Source organism: Phyllobates terribilis, unplaced genomic scaffold (genome assembly GCF_046119375.1).
Source record: "Phyllobates terribilis strain yellow unplaced genomic scaffold, ASM4611937v1 Scaffold_272__1_contigs__length_2551015, whole genome shotgun sequence".
Lineage (NCBI taxonomy): Eukaryota > Metazoa > Chordata > Amphibia > Anura > Dendrobatidae > Phyllobates > Phyllobates terribilis.
In genome coordinates, this window is record NW_027363032.1 from 150004 (window position 1) to 173401 (window position 23398).

Genomic DNA, 23398 nt, shown 5'->3' on the forward strand with positions numbered 1-23398 from the left:
TGTGCTCGCTGCTTGCACCCGTAGAATCTAAGCTTGATCTCGGCTGAGGTACGGGTATCAAAGGTGTCCTTCAGCCGGGCTAGTATCTCTGCGACAGTCCTCCTCCTCCCAAGTGGCCAGGACTTTACCTCCCTTTGGGCTGCCCCTGTTAATTGAGCCACCAGGATGCTCACTTTTTGCTCTTCTGTGAGGGGGTACACCTGGAAGAGGCTATCCAGCCTTTCTCTGAAGTCATTTAGGGTATGGGACTCCCCTGAGTACTGGGGTAGCCAGGCTGCCCCCGGGATGTAGGGCATGGTGAAAGGCATGACCGCAGCAGCGGTGGTGCTGGCGGTGGCTGTAGCAGTGAAGCTCTCCTCCGTATCCGACATCCTCCTCCCCCCTAGTGGACCGTGGCCTACCTTGCGATGATCCTCTTCCGTAGGCCGCGGCTCCGCAGTAGATCGTCAGGGTTGAGGACCTTCCGTCGCGCTCCTGTGACGTCGGCGTCTGCTGGGCTCCTTCCAGGACCTTACGCAACGTCCGGACGTGAGGCGGGGCTTCAGTTCTCGCGCGCTTTCGGAGTCCACGCCCCTCTTCTTTCCGCGCGGCGTCCTCGAGATGGCGTCCAATGGCGGGAAAACTCCACGGATGGCGGGAAGAAGGCAAAAGATGGCGTCGGATGGCGGGAAAACTCCACGGATGGCGGGAATCTTCACCACAGGTAAGTTTAACAGTCTTTTTCAGGCACGCAGTACCCGGTGGTTGCGGGCACGAGATCCTGTCGACTACGCCAAAAGTTGACGCGCCCCCTGGGCCATGTTTGGGGAATACCCGGAGCCGGATCTGTTGGGGGTGGTAGTCCTCGTGGCGGTGACCCGGTCCGTGCCCAGGGTGTCAAACTAAGTGGCGATGTTTTTAGTGGCAGATGTGATATTGCTCGACTACGCCACCCGTTGAATGCGGTTACGAAACCGCCGCTGCAGGGCAGACCGCTGAGGCCGGTGGTACAGTTGTGCAGCGTGGGTAGTATAACCCCCAACGGGAGGGGTATGGCCTCAGGGCAGCGGACGTGGATGATGGGGATGGTAGAATTGCACGCAGGCACCAGGAACCACTCAGAGACGGTGCGGTGTAGTTCAGGGTCTTTACTGGTGGCAAAGGTAGACCCTCCCGGGAGTACTGGCTAGCGATCGGGGCCTGGTCAGTCCGTGAGCAGACAGGATCTCCCCTGGCCAGGCGGAGTTGTAGGCCTCCCCACTAATTGTACTCTTCCTGGCTACCTTGCTAGAAGCGGGTAAAAGTAGCCCACGTCCCTGAGTGTACCGTGTGGTGCTCACCCGTATGGCCGGTGACTCGGGGCCTTCTGGTAGCCTCCGCTCCACGACAGCGGTGCTGGTCCCTTGCGTGTGACCGTGCCTTCGGGTTTCTTGGCCAGAGGACCTGAAATCCCCTGCCGGTCGGTTTCTGCTGCTGGGTATGGAACAGTCCCCACAGCCTCGGACTCCGTGTCCGGTGAGATCTCTTCAGTCAGGACGAGCTCTACAGCTTCCAGTCTCTGACTCCTTTTATCACTGCTCCCACAGAGCTCCTGATCTTGCTCTCCCTGCTGCTGAACCACTCCAGACCAGACTGTGTCTCTGTCTCTGTCTGTGTTCTTTTCTAACCCCACCTCAGCCCCAGTTTATATAGGGGAAGTTCTTCCCCTCCCAGGACTGGGCAGGAGGTGTAGCATGCTTAGGATTCCTGAACAGGAGACCTCCCACCTGCTCACAGATGTAATATTGCTATTACTGTGGTAACCAGACCCCTGGGGTTCCACACATGCATTAAACCTCAAAGAAACCCAAACCTTTCAACTTCTGAGATTAGGGACTTGCTTGGAGTTAGCTGGGAGGGTCTGTAGGAAAAAAATAAAGAACATAAAGGCATAATAGTTAAAACAAAAACAAAAAAAAACAATGTCCACATTGTTCTTGCACCATAACAAGCCATTCTGCAACTTCCCCCATCTGTTGGGTTTAACCCATCACCACGAGGAGTGGGGCTCCCCCATCTGTTGGGTATAACCCATCACCACGAGGAGTGGCACTCCCCCATCTGTTGGGTATAACCCATCACCACGAGGAGTGGCGCTCCCCCATCTGTTGGGTATAACCCATCACCTCAAGGAGTGAAGCTCCCCCATCTGTTGGGTGTAACCCATCACCACAAGGAGTGGAGCTCCCCCATCTGTTGGGTGCAGCCCATCACCTCGTGAAGTGGCGCTCCCCCATCTGTTGGGTATAACCCATCACTACGAGGAGTGGCGCTCCCCCATCTGTTGGGTATAACCTATCACCTCAAGGAGTGGCGCTCCCCCATCTGTTGGGTATAACCCATCACCAAGAGGAGTGGAGCTCCCCCATCTGTTGGGTGTAACCCATCACCACGAGGAGTGGCGCTCCCCCATCTGTTGGGTGTAACCCATCACCACGAGGAGTGGCGCTGCCCCATCTGTTGGGTATAACCTATCACCAGGAGGAGTGGCGCTCGTCATACTTTGTGTACCTAGAGGAAATGTGGTATTATAAGACATCCAATCAATTGAATGGCCGACTATGTACTGCATGGATGAGCGAGGAACATCAGAGAAGAAGCCGCCGATGCTCAACAGCAGCCTACTCTGTCGTCTTTTACAGACTGTATGCCATAGACTTGTACCTTAGAGTTGGGACTTACCCCTATTATGAATCATCGGTTTTGATTTGGTTCTGATATTCTGTTCAAAAATGGATCCCAGGAACTTCCGATTTTTCAGCATTTTCCACTCTGAAGGGAAACCATAGATGATTAACAGGGTCGGACTGGAACTGAAACTCAGCCCTGGCATGTGAGAACACGCAGGCCCGCCCGACGCGCGTTGAATGTGAAATATTTTCATGAATGATTTGGGTATATGTCACAATAAAAATTGCTGCAAACTGCACTTTATCATCGATAGACAAAAACTGACATAATGTAAAATATAAACTTCCCTCCAGGAAAATGTTAATTTCTTTCAACTGGGGGGGTGGACATATTTGTAATATAGAGCTCCAAGTTCCCAATAACGCTATGTTTGATAGTACCAGGAAAAGCAGGAAAAGTGAATCCTTGCAGATTTGAAGCAGTTTCATGTCTATTCTTTCAGTATTTTTGCAGCGTTTCTAAAGAACGGGAAAAAAAAATCTCAAAAAACGCAATTTCAAGGGGATTTTCCTGCTGAGCGACAGGTTTTTTGTGCAGAAATGTTCTTCCCTTTCTTTTTTGTTTATATTTTGTGTTATACACTAGTGGCCAAAATTGAGGCAACACTTTCAGTTTTTCTCCATGACCAATATTTAATGGAAGTTTTCACTGACCTACTTACTTGTACACACGCCCTCTTCTGCCATATGTATTCTATGTTGGTTTATAGTGACCTGGTTGTGATGTAAGACAGATATTGTGCGATTAAAATGCGGTTTTTATATTTTAAAGCCAGTTTGTCATCAGAAGGTAAGCAATTACATGTTTTCGTTCTCAAAGTGTGTAAGCGGTTTCAAGAGACTGGTTCGATAAAGAATAAACCAGGTAGAGAAAGGAAGAAGGCTACAACTCCTCAGACTGATAGAAGAATTGTTAGAATCGCCCTAAATAACAGGAAATAAACGGCTGTTAACATCAACAAGGAGCTTGTCAACACCGGAGTGACAGTGTCTGATCGGACGGTTCGACGACGACTGGTAAACGCGGGGTTAAGAGCCAGAATACCAGGTAAAAAGCCATTTTTGAAAACCTCACAGCGTCAGAAACGTCTGCAGGGGCCAAAGAACATTGTAAATGGACCATTGAACAATGGAGAAATGTTATATGGAGCGATGAGACACGCATATCCATCTTTGGCAGTGACGGTGTCTGCTACGTTCGACGACGACCTGGAGAGGACTGGTTGCCAGAGGGTACAATACCCACCATGAAGCCTCCTCTGAGTGTTATGGTAGGGGGCTGCGTGTCCAGAGATGCAGGTGGTCGGCTGCAGGTAATTGAAGAAACAGTTAATGCTGAAAAGTACATCAAGGAAGTCCTTCAGCCTAAACTCATTCCTTCGGCACACGATGTATTTGGTGAAGGGACACCGTTTATTTTAAGATGGAGCCCCATGCCATACAGCTAAAAAATGGCTCTCTTGGTTCAAGGACAAAAATGTCCAGCTATTGAATTGGCCAGGAAACAGCCCAGATCTCAATCCTATTGAGAATCTCTGGGCTCGGCTCAAAAGAGCGGTGTCAAAACAGCGGGCTTCACACAAGCAGGAACTCATTGCAGCCATCATCACATCATGGCTTCATATCATCACACCATCTGATTTACACAAACTGGTAGATAGCATGCCAAGTAGATGCCAGGCCGTCATCAAGGCCGAGGGCTATCCAACTGAGTATTAACATTTAGTGTTAGATATGAAAATAGGACAAATCAATGGCTTTTCTCCCACAGTCATCTGAGTGACAATAGTGTCCAATTTGTTGACAAATGAACAAATTTCCAGCTAATATTGTGTTTCTATATGAGATTTTATTTCTACTTAAAAACTTTACTGTGAAATCAAAAACATTCATGAAATTTGTATTTGTATTGGCAAAATGCTAAAAATTCATAAATCTTGGGGGTGTTGCCTCAATTTTGGCCACTAGTGTATAGAGTTCCTCAGTATATTTATATGTTGTCCCCCGTCACCTTTTTCATCTCTCCTTACAAGTATGCCTTGTATCTTAGCTAAAACATGGTAGTAAGTAGCATATTAAACCCTTTTATAATGGGTAGTGTAGAATCGCTGCATATTTCAGGGTTATGCGCTCCTGAGGACTCATTAGTGCTGCCCTCCTCAGGCGAAACCTGGTTGTGACCTCGTATAATATGGGGCTAGCCGGTCTCACCTACCAGTTTGGGTCACAAACCCTTTTTCATTTGCTTTGATGTTTTACTCATTGTTTATTACGTTTACACCCCAAATCTCTCCTAATCCTGGAGATCAAACCTATGAAAGCAATTTATGAATGATCGTAACACCTCTATGAAGGGTAATTATCATCTCCTTCATAAATATACATTTATATGTATAAATACATATGTGGTCAATGCATAGTACTGGCACATGACTTATCACTTTCCAGGACCTTACAAAGCACCAGGAACATTCATAACAAGCGGAGGAGAAGCGATTCTGGCAAATTAATAGGAAAGGATTCTTTACAGTTAGAGCAGTCAGACTGTGGAATGCCAACCACAAGATATAGTAATGGCAGATAGCATAACAGCATTTATAGAAGGGCTGGATACGTTTTTAACAAAACATGACATTGTGGGTTATAAATAATCTAGTAATAGAAAATGTATAACTTTGGAGATAGACCAAGGACATTAAAGTTAAAACTTTTTCAACCTATGTAACTATGCAAGTATGCAGAATGCACATTAGGAAAATGCTAGAAATGCAATTCCCTATAATATTATTTTACAAGTAATTTCCTCTTAATTTTCCGCTTTGTAAAGTGCTAGTTATAAGCCCAATCTATGCATCTAAAAAGTGCAAAACACTCCTGAAACACTTGTACGTATGTTCTATAATCTGTATTTCTTATGGTGCCTAAGGGAAGCCGTAATGATAAGACTCCTGCTTGGTAACAAGTGCAGTTATTTGCCTCCATAATGAAAGTGAATTACCAATGATGAAAGGGTTAATACTTGGACCCTGCATCAGTAATAGCTAGTGTTGAGCGATACCTTCCGATATCGGGAAATATCGGATCGGATTGGATCGGACCGATACCGGAAACCAATGCAAGTCAATGGGACAGAAATATCGGAATGAAAATAAACCATTTCTTTCCTTGTAGGTTAATTCTACATGAAGGAAAACAACTAAGAATAATGTAGAATGTATTGGGGGAGGTGGGGGAGACAATAAAGGCATAGAGGTTTAGCCCAATCAAATGGAATAGCAGGAATTAATATTTTTTTAAGACGTTCTGAGTTACGGAAATATTGACTATGTTAAGTATTTTTATATTTTGTCAGATATTTATGTTTCACTACTTCTATGCTCTTCAACTTCTTTTTTACTTCTCCCACACTTTCTCCTTCATCATCCTCAGCATCTTTTTCATCCTCTTCTTCTTCACCTTCTTCATCTTCTTCTTCTTCACCTTCTTCGTATTATTCTTTTTTTTTACATTCTTCATATTCTACTTTTTCATCTTCTTCACATTCTTCTTCTTCATCATATTCTTATTTGTGACAGGCATTCCTGTAGTTGTTATCTATAAAAGGTTGGACATTACACCTTTCGTTCTGCCCGTCACAAAAGATTTACAACAGGATTTGTCCGCGTTCAGTTTGGCCTGCAGCAGCAGGTCTTTTCCAGGGGCACCACGAGGAGGAACGGACTCACCCCCATACACTGCTTAGTCATCTTCTGCTTATAATTTAGATATTATCTTTTGCTCTGATTTTTTGTCTTATGCTTAATGTTCTTCCGCTTTTTGTTCTGCAGCTTCTTGTATTTCTGCTTCTTGGTTTTCTGTCTCTTGTTCTTCTGTATCTTGGTGCTTGTCTTCTCTTCTTTGTCCTCTTGGTCAACTTCTTCAGGGTCATCTTCTTGGTCATCTTCGGGGTGGTCTTCAGGGTCGTCGTCTTCGGGGGTCGTCGTCTTCGGGGTCCTCGTCTTCTTCGGGTTGGTCTTCTGGGTCCTCGTCTTCGGGGTCCTCGTCTTCTTCGGGGTGGTCTTCAGGGTCCTCGTCTTCTTCGGGGTGGTCTTCAGGGTCCTCGTCTTCTTCGGGGTGGTCTTCAGGGTCCTCGTCTTCAGGGTCATTGTCTTCGGGGTCCTCGTCTTCTTAGGGTTGGTCTTCAGGGTCCTCGTCTTCAGGGTCCTCGTCAGGGAGATCCAGAGTGATTACCAAGAACCATTTCAAAAAGCTTGAACTTGGAAATGTAGCAGAAGGTACAAGAAAGCTGAGGAACTACCGAGAACCAGCTGACGGTACTGGAACCCGGATGGGTAGCAGAAGGTACAAGAGCCAATGGAACTGCTGAAGACCAGCTGACGGTACTGGAACTCGGTTACTAAGCAGGAGGTACCTGTGCCAGAAAGCACTACCAAGGACCAGCAGACGTTGGTGGAACTTGGATACCGAGAAGGAGGCACCTAATCCAAAGGCACTGCCGAGAACCAGCTGACGGTACTGGAACCCGGATGGGTAGCAGAAGGTACCCATGTAAAAAAAAGTTCAAGGCCGCGAGCCGGCCGCAGTTACCAAAACCCACAGTCCTACAGGGGGTGCTTGTCCTATAGGCACTATGGAACCAGCCTTCATTGCCAGATCCCGCAGCCCACATAGGAGTCACCTAAACTGCAGGCACCATAGAGTCGGCTAACCCGACCGCAACACGACAGGACAACGCATTGGAGGCAAAGTGACGTTGACACTACCCGGAAACAGCTGGCGTGCTGGAACCAGGCTGGGCAGGAGGGAGTACCCGTGCCAAAGACACTGCCGAGAACCAGCTGACGGTACTGGAACCCGGATGGGTAGTAGAAGGTACAAAAGCCAATGGAACTGCCGAAGACCAGCTGACGGTACTGGAACTCGGTTACTAAGCAGGAGGTACCTGTGCCAGAAAGCACTACCAAGGACCAGCAGACGTTGGTGGAACTTGGATACCGAGAAGGAGGCACCTAATCCAAAGGCACTGCCGAGAACCAGCTGACGGTACTGGAACCCGAATGGGTAGCAGAAGGTACCCATGTAAAAAAAAGTTCAAGGCCGCGAGCCGGCCGCAGTTACCAAAACCCACAGTCCTACAGGGGGTGCTTGTCCTATTGGCACTATGGAACCAGCCTTCATTGCCAGATCCCGCAGCCCACATAGGAGTCACCTAAACTGCAGGCACCATAGAGTCGGCTAACCCGACCGCAACACGACAGGACAACGCATTGGAGGCAAAGTGACGTTGACACTACCCGGAAACAGCTGGCGTGCTGGAACCAGGCTGGGCAGGAGGGAGTACCCGTGCCAAAGTCACTGCCGAGAACCAGCTGACGGTACTCGAACCCGGATGGGTAGTAGAAGGTACAAGAGCAAATTGAACTACCGAGGACCAGCTGACGGTACTGGAACCCGGATGGATAGCAGAAGGTACAAGAGCCAATGGAACTGCCGAAGACCAGCTGACGGTACTGGAACTCGGTTACTGAGCAGGAGGTACCTGTGCCAGAAAGCACTACCAAGAACCAGCAGACGTTGGTGGAGCTTGGATACCGAGAAGGAGGCACCTAATCCAAAGGCACTGCCGAGAACCAGCTGACGGTACTGGAACCCGGATGGGTAGTAGAAGGTACAAGAGCAAATGGAACTACCAAGAACCAGCTGGCGGTGCTGGAACCCAGAGTGGAGCCAGAGGTGTAATTGGAGCAAGTTTTAAATCAGTAGTACAGTGGATGTGGACAAAGCAGGAGAATTTGCCGGACACACAGCAGGGGAACAGCTGACGTTACTGAACCCCAATAACACGGCAGCAAGTGTTGACTGTGCAGACGGCACTTCCGAGCGCCAACTGGCGGTGTTGGAGCTCAGGGATAATACTGAAAACAGAGGAGCCAGAGGTGTAATTGGAGCAACTTTAAAATCTGTAGTAGTGAGAATGTGGACAGAGGAGGAGAAATTGCCGTCCGCACAGCAGGGGAACAGCTGACGTTACTGAACCCCAATAACATGGCAGCAAGTGTTGACTGTGCAGACGGCACTTCCGAGCGCCAACTGGCGGTGTTGGAGCTCAGGGATAATACTGAAAACAGAGGAGCCAGAGGTGTATTTGGAGGAGGTTTTAAATCAGTAGTACAGTGGATGTGGACAGAGCAGGAGAAAGTGCCGTCCGCACAGCAGGGGAACAGCTGACGTTACTGAACCCCAATAACACGGCAGCAAGTGTTGACTGTGCAGACGGCACTTCCGAGCGCCAACTGGTGGTGTTGGAGCTCAGGGATAATACTGAAAACAGAGGAGCCAGAGGTGTAATTGGAGCAACTTTAAAATCAGTAGTAGTGAGAATGTGGACAGAGCAGGAGAAATTGCCGTCCGCACAGCAGGGGAACAGCTGACGTTACTGAACCCCAATAACACGGCAGCAAGTGTTGACTGTGCAGACGGCACTTCCGAGCACCAACTGGCGGTGTTGGAGCTCAGGGATAATACTGAAAACAGAGGAGCCAGAGATGTAATTGGAGCAACTTTAAAATCTGTAGTAGTGAGAATGTGGACAGAGCAGGAGAAATTGCCGTCCGCACAGCAGGGGAACAGCTGACGTTACTGAACCCCAATGACACGGCAGCAAGTGTTGACTGTGCAGACGGCACTTCCGAGCGCCAACTGGCGGTGTTGGAGCTCAGGGATAATACTGAAAACAGAGGAGCCAGAGGTGTATTTGGAGGAGGTTTTAAATCAGTAGTACAGTGAATGTGGACAGAGCAGGAGAAATTGCCGTCCGCACAGCAGGGGAACAGGTGACGTTATTGAACCCCAATAACATGGCAGCAAGTGTTGACTGTGCAGACGGCACTTCGGAGCGCCAACTGGCGATGTTGGAGCTCAGGGATAATACTGAAAACAGAGGAGCCAGAGGTGTATTTGGAGGAGGTTTTAAATCAGTAGTACAGTGGATGTGGACAGAGCAGGAGAAATTGCCGTCCGCACAGCAGGGGAACAGCTGACGTTACTGAACCCCAATAACATCGCAGCAAGTGTTGACTGTGCAGACGGCACTTCCGAGCGCCAACTGGCGGTGTTGGAGCTCAGGGATAATACTGAAAACAGAGGAGCCAGAGGTGTATTTGGAGGAGGTTTTAAATCAGTAGTACAGTGGATGTGGAAAGAGCAGGAGAAAGTGCCGTCCGCACAGCAGGGGAACAGCTGACGTTACTGAACCCCAATAACACGGCAGCAAGTGTTGACTGTGCAGACGGCACTTCCGAGCGCCAACTGGCGATGTTGGAGCTCAGGGATAATACTGAAAACAGAGGAGCCAGAGGTGTAATTGGAGCAACTTTAAAATCAGTAGTAGTGAGAATGTGGACAGAGCAGGAGAAATTGCCGTCCGCACAGCAGGGGAACAGCTGACGTTACTGAACCCCAATAACACGGCAGCAAGTGTTGACTGTGCAGACGGCACTTCCGAGCACCAACTGGCGGTGTTGGAGCTCAGGGATAATACTGAAAACAGAGGAGCCAGAGGTGTAATTGGAGCAACTTTAAAATCTGTAGTAGTGAGAATGTGGACAGAGGAGGAGAAATTGCCGTCCGCACAGCAGGGGAACAGCTGACGTTACTGAACCCCAATAACATGGCAGCAAGTGTTGACTGTGCAGACGGCACTTCCGAGCGCCAACTGGCGGTGTTGGAGCTCAGGGATAATACTGAAAACAGAGGAGCCAGAGGTGTATTTGGAGGAGGTTTTAAATCAGTAGTACAGTGGATGTGGACAGAGCAGGAGAAAGTGCCGTCCGCACAGCAGGGGAACAGCTGACGTTACTGAACCCCAATAACACGGCAGCAAGTGTTCACTGTGCAGACGGCACTTCCGAGCGCCAACTGGTGGTGTTGGAGCTCAGGGATAATACTGAAAACAGAGGAGCCAGAGATGTAATTGGAGCAACTTTAAAATCAGTAGTAGTGAGAATGTGGACAGAGCAGGAGAAATTGCCGTCCGCACAGCAGGGGAACAGCTGACGTTACTGAACCCCAATAACACGGCAGCAAGTGTTGACTGTGCAGACGGCACTTCCGAGCACCAACTGGCGGTGTTGGAGCTCAGGGATAATACTGAAAACAGAGGAGCCAGAGGTGTAATTGGAGCAACTTTAAAATCTGTAGTAGTGAGAATGTGGACAGAGCAGGAGAAATTGCCGTCCGCACAGCAGGGGAACAGCTGACGTTACTGAACCCCAATGACACGGCAGCAAGTGTTGACTGTGCAGACGGCACTTCCGAGCGCCAACTGGCGGTGTTGGAGCTCAGGGATAATACTGAAAACAGAGGAGCCAGAGGTGTATTTGGAGGAGGTTTTAAATCAGTAGTACAGTGAATGTGGACAGAGCAGGAGAAATTGCCGTCCGCACAGCAGGGGAACAGGTGACGTTATTGAACCCCAATAACATGGCAGCAAGTGTTGACTGTGCAGACGGCACTTCGGAGCGCCAACTGGCGATGTTGGAGCTCAGGGATAATACTGAAAACAGAGGAGCCAGAGGTGTATTTGGAGGAGGTTTTAAATCAGTAGTACAGTGGATGTGGACAGAGCAGGAGAAATTGCCGTCCGCACAGCAGGGGAACAGCTGACGTTACTGAACCCCAATAACATGGCAGCAAGTGTTGACTGTGCAGACGGCACTTCCGAGCGCCAACTGGCGGTGTTGGAGCTCAGGGATAATACTGAAAACAGAGGAGCCAGAGGTGTATTTGGAGGAGGTTTTAAATCAGTAGTACAGTGGATGTGGACAGAGCAGGAGAAAGTGCCGTCCGCACAGCAGGGGAACAGCTGACGTTACTGAACCCCAATAACACGGCAGCAAGTGTTGACTGTGCAGACGGCACTTCCGAGCGCCAACTGGCGATGTTGGAGCTCAGGGATAATACTGAAAACAGAGGAGCCAGAGGTGTAATTGGAGCAACTTTAAAATCAGTAGTAGTGAGAATGTGGACAGAGCAGGAGAAATTGCCGTCCGCACAGCAGGGGAACAGCTGACGTTACTGAACCCCAATAACACGGCAGCAAGTGTTGACTGTGCAGACGGCACTTCCGAGCACCAACTGGCGGTGTTGGAGCTCAGGGATAATACTGAAAACAGAGGAGCCAGAGGTGTAATTGGAGCAACTTTAAAATCTGTAGTAGTGAGAATGTGGACAGAGCAGGAGAAATTGCCGTCCGCACAGCAGGGGAACAGCTGACGTTACTGAACCCCAATGACATGGCAGCAAGTGTTGACTGTGCAGACGGCACTTCCAAGCGCCAACTGGCGGTGTTGGAGCTCAGGGATTACAGTTCAGGTGGTAGAAACATGAACAGAACAGGAGACCTGGATACTTTTGCCAACAATTATTTATTCTGGAAGAGGACTGGCAAATTCATGAGAGATCCAGGCCTTGTTCATTTTGAGAAAAGTAAGCCGGTCAACGTTATCGGAGGATAGTCGCATGCGACGGTCTGTTAGTACACCACCTGCGGCACTAAAGACGCGTTCCGATAATACACTAGCAGCAGGGCAAGCTAGCACCTCCAATGCATACTGACTTAGCTCTGGCCATGTATCTAGCTTACAGACCCAAAACTTGAAGGGAGAAGAGCCGTCTGGGAGTACACTAAGAGGGCAAGACATGTAGTCTGTCACCATCTGACGGAAATGTTGCCTCCTGCTGACTGGAGCCGTCTGTGATGGTGTAGACATTTGTGGCGGCGGGGACACAAAACTTTGCCACATTTCGGCCATGCTGGTCTTGCCTTGTGCTGAGGCGCTGCTTCTGCTCCCTCTTTGTGCAGAGCTTCCTCCACTGCCTCGACGCACTGAGCTGCTTTGTAAAGCACTAGCAGCACTGCTCTCGGTTGGAATGGAGAACATGATGGAATGCACCAGTGCGTCTTGGTACTCCCGCATTTTACGCTCCCGGTTCAACGGTGTTATGAGGCTTTGTAAGTTGTCCCGGTAGCGAGGATCTAGGAGGGTGGACACCCAATAATGAGCCGTGTTGAGAATGTGGGCGATGCGGCGGTCGTTTCTCAGGCACTGCAGCATGAAATCAACCATGTGCTGCAGACTGCCAACTGGCCAAGAAACGCTGTCCCCTGCTTGAGGCGTGATCTCTGCCTGCTCTGCATCACCCCACCCTCGCTCTAGATACTGACTACTAGAGCATTGTGTACCTCCCTCCTCTGGACAGATGTCTTCCTCATCCATTGACTCCTCCTCACAAAGTGTCCCCTGCCTAGGCCTTTGTGAGGAACCACGTTGCGCAGACTGTAGAGAAGCAGATGGCATTTGTGACTCCTCATCCTCCACCTCTTCCAAAACCTCGTCCCTTAGTGCTTGCAGTGTTTTTTCAAGCAGGCAGATAAGGGGGATAGTCATGCTGACTAGTGCATCATCTGCACTCGCCATCCGCGTGGAATAATCGAAGGCACGCAAAACGTGGCAAATGTCCTTCATAGAGGCCCACTCAGTGGTGGTGAAGTGTGAACGGCGCGCACTGCGACTTCTTTGCGCCTGCTGCAGCTGGTACTCCATTACTGCTGCCTGCTGCTCACACAACCTCTCCAACATATGTAACGTTGAATTCCACCTGGTGGGTAGGTCACATATGATGCGATGTTCCGGAAGACGTAATCGGCGCTGCAGAGCTGCAATGCGTGATCTTGCATTGCTGGAACGCCGCAAGTGAGCGCACTCTATGCGGACCTTGTGAAGCAGTGCATCAAGATCCGGATAGTCCCTCAAAAAACTCTGCACGACCAAGTTGAGCACATGTGCCAGACATGGGATGTGAGTGAGGTTGCCTAGGCCCAGAGCTGCCACCAGATTTCGGCCATTGTCACACACTACCATGCCTGGCTGGAGATTCGCTGGCACAAACCACACGTCGCTCTGCTGCTTGATGGCATTCCAGAGCTCCTGCGCTGTGTGGCTTCGATTCCCCAAAGAAATTAATTTTAATACGGCCTTTTGACGTTTGGCCACGGCTGTGCTCATATTGGTCACCATAACAGGTAACCGTTCACGGGTCGATGTGGAGGTAGACCGTGACGGCTCCTGCAGCGCTGATTCAGAGGAACTGGAGTATGAGGAGGAGTCAATGTGTACAGACTGGATTCCTGCAATCCTTGGAGTTGGCAGAACACGTACAGCGCCACTCTCAAGATCTGTACCCGGCTCCACAACATTTACCCAATGGGCAGTGAGGGAAAGGTATCGTCCTTGTCCATGCTTACTGGTCCACGCATCGGTGGTCAGGTGGACCTTGCTACTGACGGCGTTTTGTAGCGCATGTTTAATTTTTCCCTCCACATGATGTTGCAGGGCAGGGACGGCTTGCCTGCTGAAATAAAATCGGCTGGGCACTTTGTATTGTGGGACTGCCAATGCCATAAAGTTACAGAATGTGTCAGTCTCCACCAGCCTGAATGATAGCATTTCAAGGGCCAGTAGTTTAGCAATGCCAGCATTCAGAGCCTGTGCTCGGGGGTGGTTTGCCGAGTATGGGCGCCTTTTCTCCCATGCCTGTGCTAACGATGGCTGTAGACTGGCCTGGGAGTGTGAGGATGACTGGGAAAGTGGTGCTGTGGGTGGAATTACACTGTGTCTCTGTACAACAGTGCCAGAGATTCTTCCATGGCGATCCTGTGAGGAAGCCGAACCAGCTGTGTGTGAGCTGGAGGAAGAGGCTACAACACGAGCTGAAGAGGTGGTAGGTGGCGCTGTAGGTTGGCCTAGGTCTTCAGGGTGTTTTTGTAACTCCACCACGTGCTTGGTCCGCACATGTTTCCACATATTTGTGGTATTGAGGTTGCTGACACTTTTCCCTCTTTTCACCTTCTGATTACACAGCTTGCATTTGACAAAGCAAATGTCATCTGCAACTGTGTCAAAAAAGGACCAGGCACTGCAAGTCTTGGGAGCGCCCGCTTTGGATTTTGGAAGAGCCATGCTCCTAATGGGTGCCGAAGTGGAGGCTACAGGCAACCAAGTCTGCCCCCTCCCTCTCCCTCCTTTTTGGGCTGTTCGGGGAATCTCTTCCTCAGAGCTGCTCCCACCACCTTCCTGTCCCTCACGCCATGATGGGTCAAGGACCTCATCATCTACACCACCCTCTTCAAACAACTGCTTCTCCTGGGTAGTCTCGACAGCACTACGCACCAGAAAGTGGCACCTGAGTCTCATCATCAGATGCGTACTGAGGTGTGCTGCTGACCATAGGCACTGGCCCACCCGCCTCTTCAGATTCAGAGAGACAAAACGGTTGCACATCACTGCATACTACCTCTTCTTCAAATTCTCGAATTCTGCTTGGCTGGCCCCCTCTTTCCAAGCCAAGAGATTCAGAGAACAGAAGTAGAGATGGCTCCTGTCCAGGGCTCTCTGACTGCCTGGGCAATTTGGCAGGTGGTGAAGAGACAGATGGGTGCTCTTCAGTGCTCAGGACCTGAGAGGATCAGGAACTAATTGAAGTCGATGCGTTAGCTGCCATCCATCCGACAACGGCTTCAATTTGGTCCTCCCGCAGCAGTGGGGTACGGCTAGCTCATACAAAGCTGCGCATAAAGGACTGTTCCCTGGTAAAACTGGGGGATGCTGAGTCACTGGTGCCCGCAGCAGGCACAGAATCCCCACGTCCTCTCCCTGCAGGCACAGAATCCTCACGTCCTCTCCCTGCAGAAACTCCACGCCCACGCCCACATGCCTTACTCCCTGCCTTCTTCATCTTGGTAGACTGATAAAGATAGGCAGAAAAGTACTAAGGGCTTAGTGTGCTTATTCCTGAACAGCTGCTAACAGGTATAAGAAACACTAATTTTATAAAGTGTGGACTAGACTTTAATATGAGCTAATGTGGCCTACACAACTGTAAAGTGGAGTGTTTGGTGAACTTTATTTAGGTTTTTTTTGTCACAAAAAGACACTGGATGTGCCTAAAGATGTAATAACGATAGTATCACAAACTTTTTGTAGCTATTACAATGTAGGAAGGTAACCTACAATGCAATAGATGAGGCTGCAAAAAATAGGCTAATACTAATCTGGCTGGGGCTGCAGGGCCCAATGCTGCAGAAAGGCTCCTCTAACTACTCCTATATAGTGTGTTTGGAACCAGTTTAGCTGAATACAGATGGAACCACCACACTAATAGGAGAAATCAGGAAAAATTATGAATTGGCAAAAAAGGACAATGTATGAGGCAGTGACACACACTGAGTGCACTACAACCAGACGTGGTTGAAGCACACACTACAGGGTGAGCTGCACTCACACACCAGACCTTGCAGACAGCGGTGAACAGTACAGATGCAGAGCACTGTGCACTAAAGCTGCAAGACCAAAAAAATTTCTCTATCTACTCCTATATAGTGTGTTTGGAACAAATTTAGCTGAATACGGATGGAACCACCACACTAATAGGAGATATCAGGAAAAATTATGAATTGGCAAAAAAGGACAATGTATGAGGCAGTGACACACACTGAGTGCACTATAACCAGACGTGGCTGAAGCACACACTACAGGGTGAGCTGCACTCACACACCAGACCTTGCAGACAGCGGTGAACAGTACAGATGCAGAGCACTGTGCACTAGCGCTGCAAGACCAAAAAAATGTCTCTATCTACTCCTATATAGTGTGTTTGGAACAAATTTAGCTGAATACGGATGGAACCACCACACTAATAGGAGATATCAGGAAAAATTATGAATTGGCAAAAAAGGACAATGTATGAGGCAGTGACACACACTGAGTGCACTACAACCAGACGTGGCTGAAGCACACACTACAGGGTGAGCTGCACTCACACACACAGACCTTGCAGACAGCGGTGAACAGCACAGAGAACTGTGCACTAGCGCTGCAAGGCACAGCGATTTATAAAGTAGCTTGAGTAAAGCAGAATAGACTAAATAGGTAGCTAAAACTGTCCCTCAGAACAACAGCATCCTATCCCTAACTGAATTCACAGCAGAGTGAGCTCAAAATGGCGGCGGCGGCTTTTATAGTGCATCATGACATCATTTCAGCAGCCAATCACAGCCATGCCATTAGTTAAGATGCCTACATGCCTAATAAGATGTGCCCACACTTCTTAGGATCCTCATTGGCTGAATAAAATGAAAATGGCTCATTGCATTATGGGAACTTCCGATTCCGGTATACGATATTGCAAAAGTATCGGAATTAAGTATCGGAATTCCGAACCGCGAATATCGGCCGACACCCGATATTTCAGTATCGGAATGCTCAACACTAGTAATAGCCCTTGTAGTAACCATGACAACTATTGTGAGGGCATAAACAAGTGTCATAAAGAAGATTCCATAAAAGAATGCCGCGCTGCCATGATCAGCGCCATTACTGATGATGCGCCTGAGGACCTTGAGCTTGACCACCCCACGTAATGTGCCAATGTTGGTGTAATTTGGAGGTTCTAGCAGGGAAAGGGGTTGTCTTCTTAGACACCCCGGGGGGAAGGGAAGGTAACAGAGGGGGGGTCCCCAAAACAGGATCCCCTTCTGTTACTATGTACAAAGAGCTGCTCTTCTTTGGGAGTTCATGGATGGATCCTTGACTTTAATGGGTGATAAATTGGGAGGGGGAGGGGATACTCATCCTATTAGGGGTTATCCATAATGAGCAACCCCTGTAACCAAGTACCCAACATCTTGAGAGACGGAGCTGGATCTGTAAGGGAGAAGTGGTAGATCCACCTGGGAAATCAGATCAACTAAATTCGTTCCAGCAATAAATGTGGTGACAGATATCGCAGCCAGATCTCTCCCACATCCAGTTTATCACATTAATAGTCTATATTTGTTATGTCGTTCTCTGTAAATATGTAGAAATTCTAAAACTCTGTCATATATCGGCACTAACTCTCTAAGCCCAAGGGAAGGGCAGCCTTCCAGCCATGGTTCCCTAGAGGTTTCCTCCACAGGGGGTTTTCCTCTCCTGAGCGCTGGAGGGTGACTCTTCGTGAGTCGAGGGTTGTGCCATTTTCGGTGTCATGTAAATTTAAATAAAGTTGAGAACGTTTGACACCTAATTGCAATGATTTGTGTATTTATTTTGTATGTGTCTGATTCATTTTGTTTGGGAGTCGGGGTCCATCACACATCACTGAGTCATACGTCTGGACATCTGCCGCCAGAAGTTTTGCTCCAGGGGTTGCCCCTGCTCTGGGGAGTTTGATGGAGCAGAGAAGACAAGAATTACAGAACTCATCCTCAGAATAAGGACTTATATTACAGTACTACAAGCAGCTTCCTCGCCTCATTCACACAGTGAGTATTTTGGGCACTAATTTACATCAGTATTTGTAAGCTCAAAACCAGAGGGGAACAAACACAGTGAAAAATAGTAACTGAAACACTTTCACCTCTTCTGTTTTGGATCCACTCCTGGCGTCTGCTAACAAATACTGATGCAAAATATCGCCATGGAAGTTCCCTAAATTCTTACTGACTGATTTGACTGTTTGAGTAGCAGTCAAGCAACAGAGGTTGCAAGCGTTAAAGGAGTTTTCTGGTATCAAAAACCCCTGTCCCCCTTGCCATTTTTCTCTATCCTGAATCTGTGCTTCCTGCCCTGATCTCAGACTGTCTGACCTAGTCCTTGTCTTCGCTCTCCTGAGTCTGGTACCCTGGTACCTCCGGAATGCTGCTGCAGTCCCGGGAACTGCACTGAAGTGGTACCTGGTGTCTACTGGCGGCCCAGTCTATCCTCACCACCAGAGGTTCTAGTGGAGACCCAGTAGACACCTAGTCACAACCCTCCCGTGGGGCAGTGGGTCCATATCCACCAGGGTTACACCCACATAGCAAATGTGGTACCAATATTCAAGAAGGGGATAACATCTGAGCCTGGAATTTATAGGTCGGTAAGTTTAACTTGTACTGTGGGCAACAACTTTGAGGGTTTTCTAAGAGATACTAACCTGGAGCACCTCAATAAGAATAACCTAAACATATGATTATGAGGGATCTGTCCTGCAAACTAATCTGAAAAGATTCTATGGAGAGGTAAGTTCAGGTTGGACCAGGGAAACTTAGTGGATGTTGTCTATCTGGACTTTTCAAAGGCATTTGATACGGTGCCATACAACAGGTTGGTACATAAAAATGTTCAATATATTATATGGTAAACTTGCTCCACGAAAGAACAAGTCCTTGTGTGGTCGATGGAAAAATCAAGGAAAAGATCAGTGATGCAGTCGTTACCTCTTGACAGCTCCATTTCGTACTTGTTCTCTAGTCCCTCCATGGCCACGGTGATAAAAAATTCCCTGAAAAGCTCATTATTCTAATAAAAAAAATACAAAGTAAGGAGCTGACACAAAGGAGAGCAGACAGCTCGTATGTCGGAATAAGCAATTGCAGTTACCGTAATTTTCTCAAAGAAGGTGCCATTAATCACTATGTCGTACGCCGAGCAGCCGCCTCTACCTGTAGGACAAAGTGCACCAGGACTTAGATACTTTGCGGTGCCGACTCAATCCATTGACCTTAGTAGGGCTGCTATGAATAAGTGGTATAAGTTCTTAAAGGGGAATCCAAGTAGTGGACAATCCCTCTAAGTCCCAAATCTAAACCAAAAAAGTTCAAAAGTCAACAACAAGATGTCAAACTTTATTCCGCAGACTGGAAGTGGACCTACCAGAACCTGTGGAGATGGCACCTTTGACCATTGAGGATTAGTAAGTTGTAATACTTGCTATTTTAACCCCTTTAAGGATATCTCTGGACTATCCCTTTAAAAAGAGAAGCGCTGTATTAAAAAAAAACGTACTATTATCAACTTCAACGTGGGGCTCTCCAAGGCTCATGGGGACTCGATAGCCGGAGGGATCATCAGATTCCAGGATGCTGACTAACTCCTGCTCCGTCAGGTCCGGGGCCGCTGGGATCTGGTTCGACTTGCAGATGTTAATAAAGATTTTGGTATTTTTGGATGTGCGAGTTTTAATGCAGAAACCTAACACAGAAATAAAAACAAAAAGTGAACAAAAACACAATAAAATCGGCAAAAGCCAAGCAGCATTTACATGTAATCAACTGCATAAGAAATTATGTGACCCCCCACGTTGGTTGCATCATGTGACCGTTGCAGTCAATAAGACCCCACTGCCCCACTGTGCTATCTGTCACATAATATGCACAAAGTAATCTGGATAATAATCAGAGGACGCCCATCTCACCCGGCTGGGGTCTGATCTCTCTGCTTTCTGGTAAGTTCGGTATTCTGCTCTCCATCTCCTGTTTGGCCTGAAATGAGGCAACAAGTGAGAATCAGTGAGTAACATGAACAGGATGGTTCTGCAAACTGATTTTTCCTGCACCAAAATAGTACAACTGTGAGGGGTCTAAAGCCAACAATACACATTAGGTAAATGTTGGAGACTGCAGCGCCCCCGGCAGCTGACGGAGGAGACATTCACCCGGTGATTGCTGGCCTCTCCAATTCATCTTTCGTACCTTCATCAGCATCTGTTCATACAGCGCTTCCTCCATGTTTGTGTTCATTTCTGCAGACAGCAGCGACTTGTCAGACGCCATTTTTTCGGTCAAAGACAGAAGCTCAGGGATCTTGTTTTATAAGAGAAAACCTGAAAAATGAAAATATGTATTAATCTTCTCCACAGACAACGACAAGGGGAGAGTGCGGGAGCCTGACAGCCCATGGCATGAGGGAGTGAGGGAGACTGACAGCCCAGGGCACGAGGGGGTGCGGGAGCCTGACAGCCCATGACACGAGGGGGTGCGGGAGCCCGACAGCCCACGGCACGAGGGGGTGCGGGAGCCTGACAGCCGACGACATGAGGGGGTGCGGGAGCCTGACAGCCCTCGACACGAGGGGGTGCGGGAGCCTGGCAGCCCACGACAAGAGGGGGTGCGGGAGCCTGAGAGCCCACGACAAGAGGGGGTGCGGGAGCCTGACAGCCCACGACACGAGGGGGTGCGGGAGCCTGACAGCCCATGACACGAGGGGGTGCGGGAGCCTGACAGCCCACGACACGAGGGGGTGCGGGAGCCTGGCAGCCCACGACACGAGGGGGTGCGGGAGCCTGACAGCCCTCGACACGAGGGGGTGCGGGAGCCTGACAGCCCACGACACGAGGGGGTGCGGGAGCCTGGCAGCCCACGACACGAGGGGATGCGGGAGCCTGACAGCCCACGACACGAGAGGGTGCGGGAGCCCGATAGCCCACGACACGAGGGGATGCGGGAGCCTGGCAGCCCACGACACGAGGGGGTGCGGGAGCCTGACAGCCCACGACACGAGGGGGTGCGGGAGCCCGATAGCCCACGACACGAGGGGATGCGGGAGCCCCGACAGCCCACGACACGAGGGGGTGCGGGAGCCTGGCAGCCCATGACACGAGGGGGTGCGGGAGCCTGACAGCCCACAGCACGAGGGGATGCGGGAGCCTGGCAGCCCACGACACGAGGGGGTGCGGGAGCCTGACAGCCCACGACATGAAGGGGTGCGGGAGCCTGACAGCCCACGACACGAAGGGGTGCGAGACCCTGACAATATTGGGAGTGGGATTCTGCACACCTACAGCTAGCTACTTATTGTCCTGAATGTAGTAATCACCTTGGCACATTCCCATCTTCTTACCTGTAGTACAGACGCCAAACACCACTACTCTGACTGCAATCACCCAGCTACAGCGTCACCACGCCCCAGCAACAAGGGAGTGTCTAGATTGGAGTTGATTTCTTGAGGGGGAGGAGTGATTTCATGGAATCATGATGTCACCAGAAGGGGCGGGGCCTTCTCAGTCCAGTGGACACTATTCCCCCTGCAGCTGCAGCAGTGCGCACATTGTGCCGGGACAGGAGGACTGGTGATGAGGAGCTCGTGTTCTGCGTTGTGCTGTGAGGACTGAGGCGGGGAGAACACAATATTAATTATAATAATTTTTTTTAGGCTGTGTGCCCACTATGCGTTTTTTAAGCGTTTCAGCGGTGGCAATTCCGCTGCAGAAACGCTTAAAAACGCTTGATAGAAGGTCGGCCATGTTCCCCAATGATAATCCGCATGTGCTGTGCACATGCTGTGTAAATTTCCGCTGCGGATTATCATTGCGGAAAAATCCGCTGCACTACCAATTATTTTGTGGAAGCACGGCGCTTTCGCCGCCATTGACTTGCATTAGAACGCATGGCATCCGCATCACTGCATCTGTACATGCAGAATCCATGCGCTTCAATGTGCGGATGGTACCCGGGTTTGGAGAAGAGGAGACTCTACTCTGGACCCGGGTACCATAGAACCTGTAAAAAAAGAATAAAATAAAAAATAAATATTATACTTACCTTCTGATGGCCCCCGGTGTCTTTATCCGATGCGTCCTGGCTTGCCAGCAGCTCGCGATGGTCTGAAAAGGACCTGCCGTGACGTCATTTAGTCATGTGACGGGTCACGCGACCGCTGACGTCGGCAGGCCATCAGAAGGTAATTATATATTTATTTTTTACCATTCTTTTATGGTCACACTATATAAATCCATGCCGGTTGCATGGATTTATATAGTGTGACCAAGTTATCAAGTACTTTCCAAGTGATGCCAAAATCGCTTGGAAAGCGTTTGTCAACCCGCATGCGGAATTGCAAGTGAAGAATGCTTCACATCAGCAAGTCCCAGGCAGGAAAAAAGCATGTACAATCCACATGCGTTTTTTTCTGCCAGGGAGATGCGGAAACGCTCAAAAAAAATCCGGAGCATTTCTGCATCGTGGGCACATAGCCTTACATTAATTGTATGACTCAATATTGAGCACACGTAACCATCTATACACAGCTGGAGGCCGCACGTAGCCATCTATACACAGCAGGAGGCCGCACGTAGCCATCTATACACAGCGGGAGGAGGCACGTAGCCATCTATACACAGCGGGAGGCCGCACGTAGCCATCTATACACAGCGGGAGGCCGCACTAAGCCATCTATACACAGCGGGAGGCCGCACGTAGCCATCTATACACAGCGGGAGGCCGCACGTAGCCATCTATACACAGCGGGAGGCCGCACGTAGCCATCTATACACAGCGGGAGGCCGCACGGCGCCATCTATACACAGCGGGAGGCCACACGGCGCCACCTATACACAGCGGGAGGCCCACAGCGCCCCCCCCCAGAGAGAGCAGGAGGCCGCACGGCGCAATCTATACACAGCGGGAGGCCGCACAGCGCCCCCCCACAGAGACAGCAGGAGGCCGCACGGCGCCATCTATACTCAGCAGGAGGCCGCACGGCACCCCCGACCCCAAAGACAGCAGGAAGCCGCACGGCGCCATCTATACTCAGCAGGAGGCCGCACGGCGTCACCTATACACAGCGGGAGGCCGCACGGCGCCACCTATACACAGCGGGAGGCCGCACGGCGCCACCTATACACAGCGGGAGGCCGCACGGCGCCACCTATACACAGCGGGAGGCGCCACCTATACACAGCGGGAGGCCGCACGGCGCCACCTATGCACAGCGGGCGGCGCCACCTATACACAGCGGGAGGCCCCACCTATAAACAGCGGAAGGCCGCACGATGCCATCTATACACAGGGGGCCGCACAATGCCATCTATACCCAGCGGGAGGCCGCACGGCA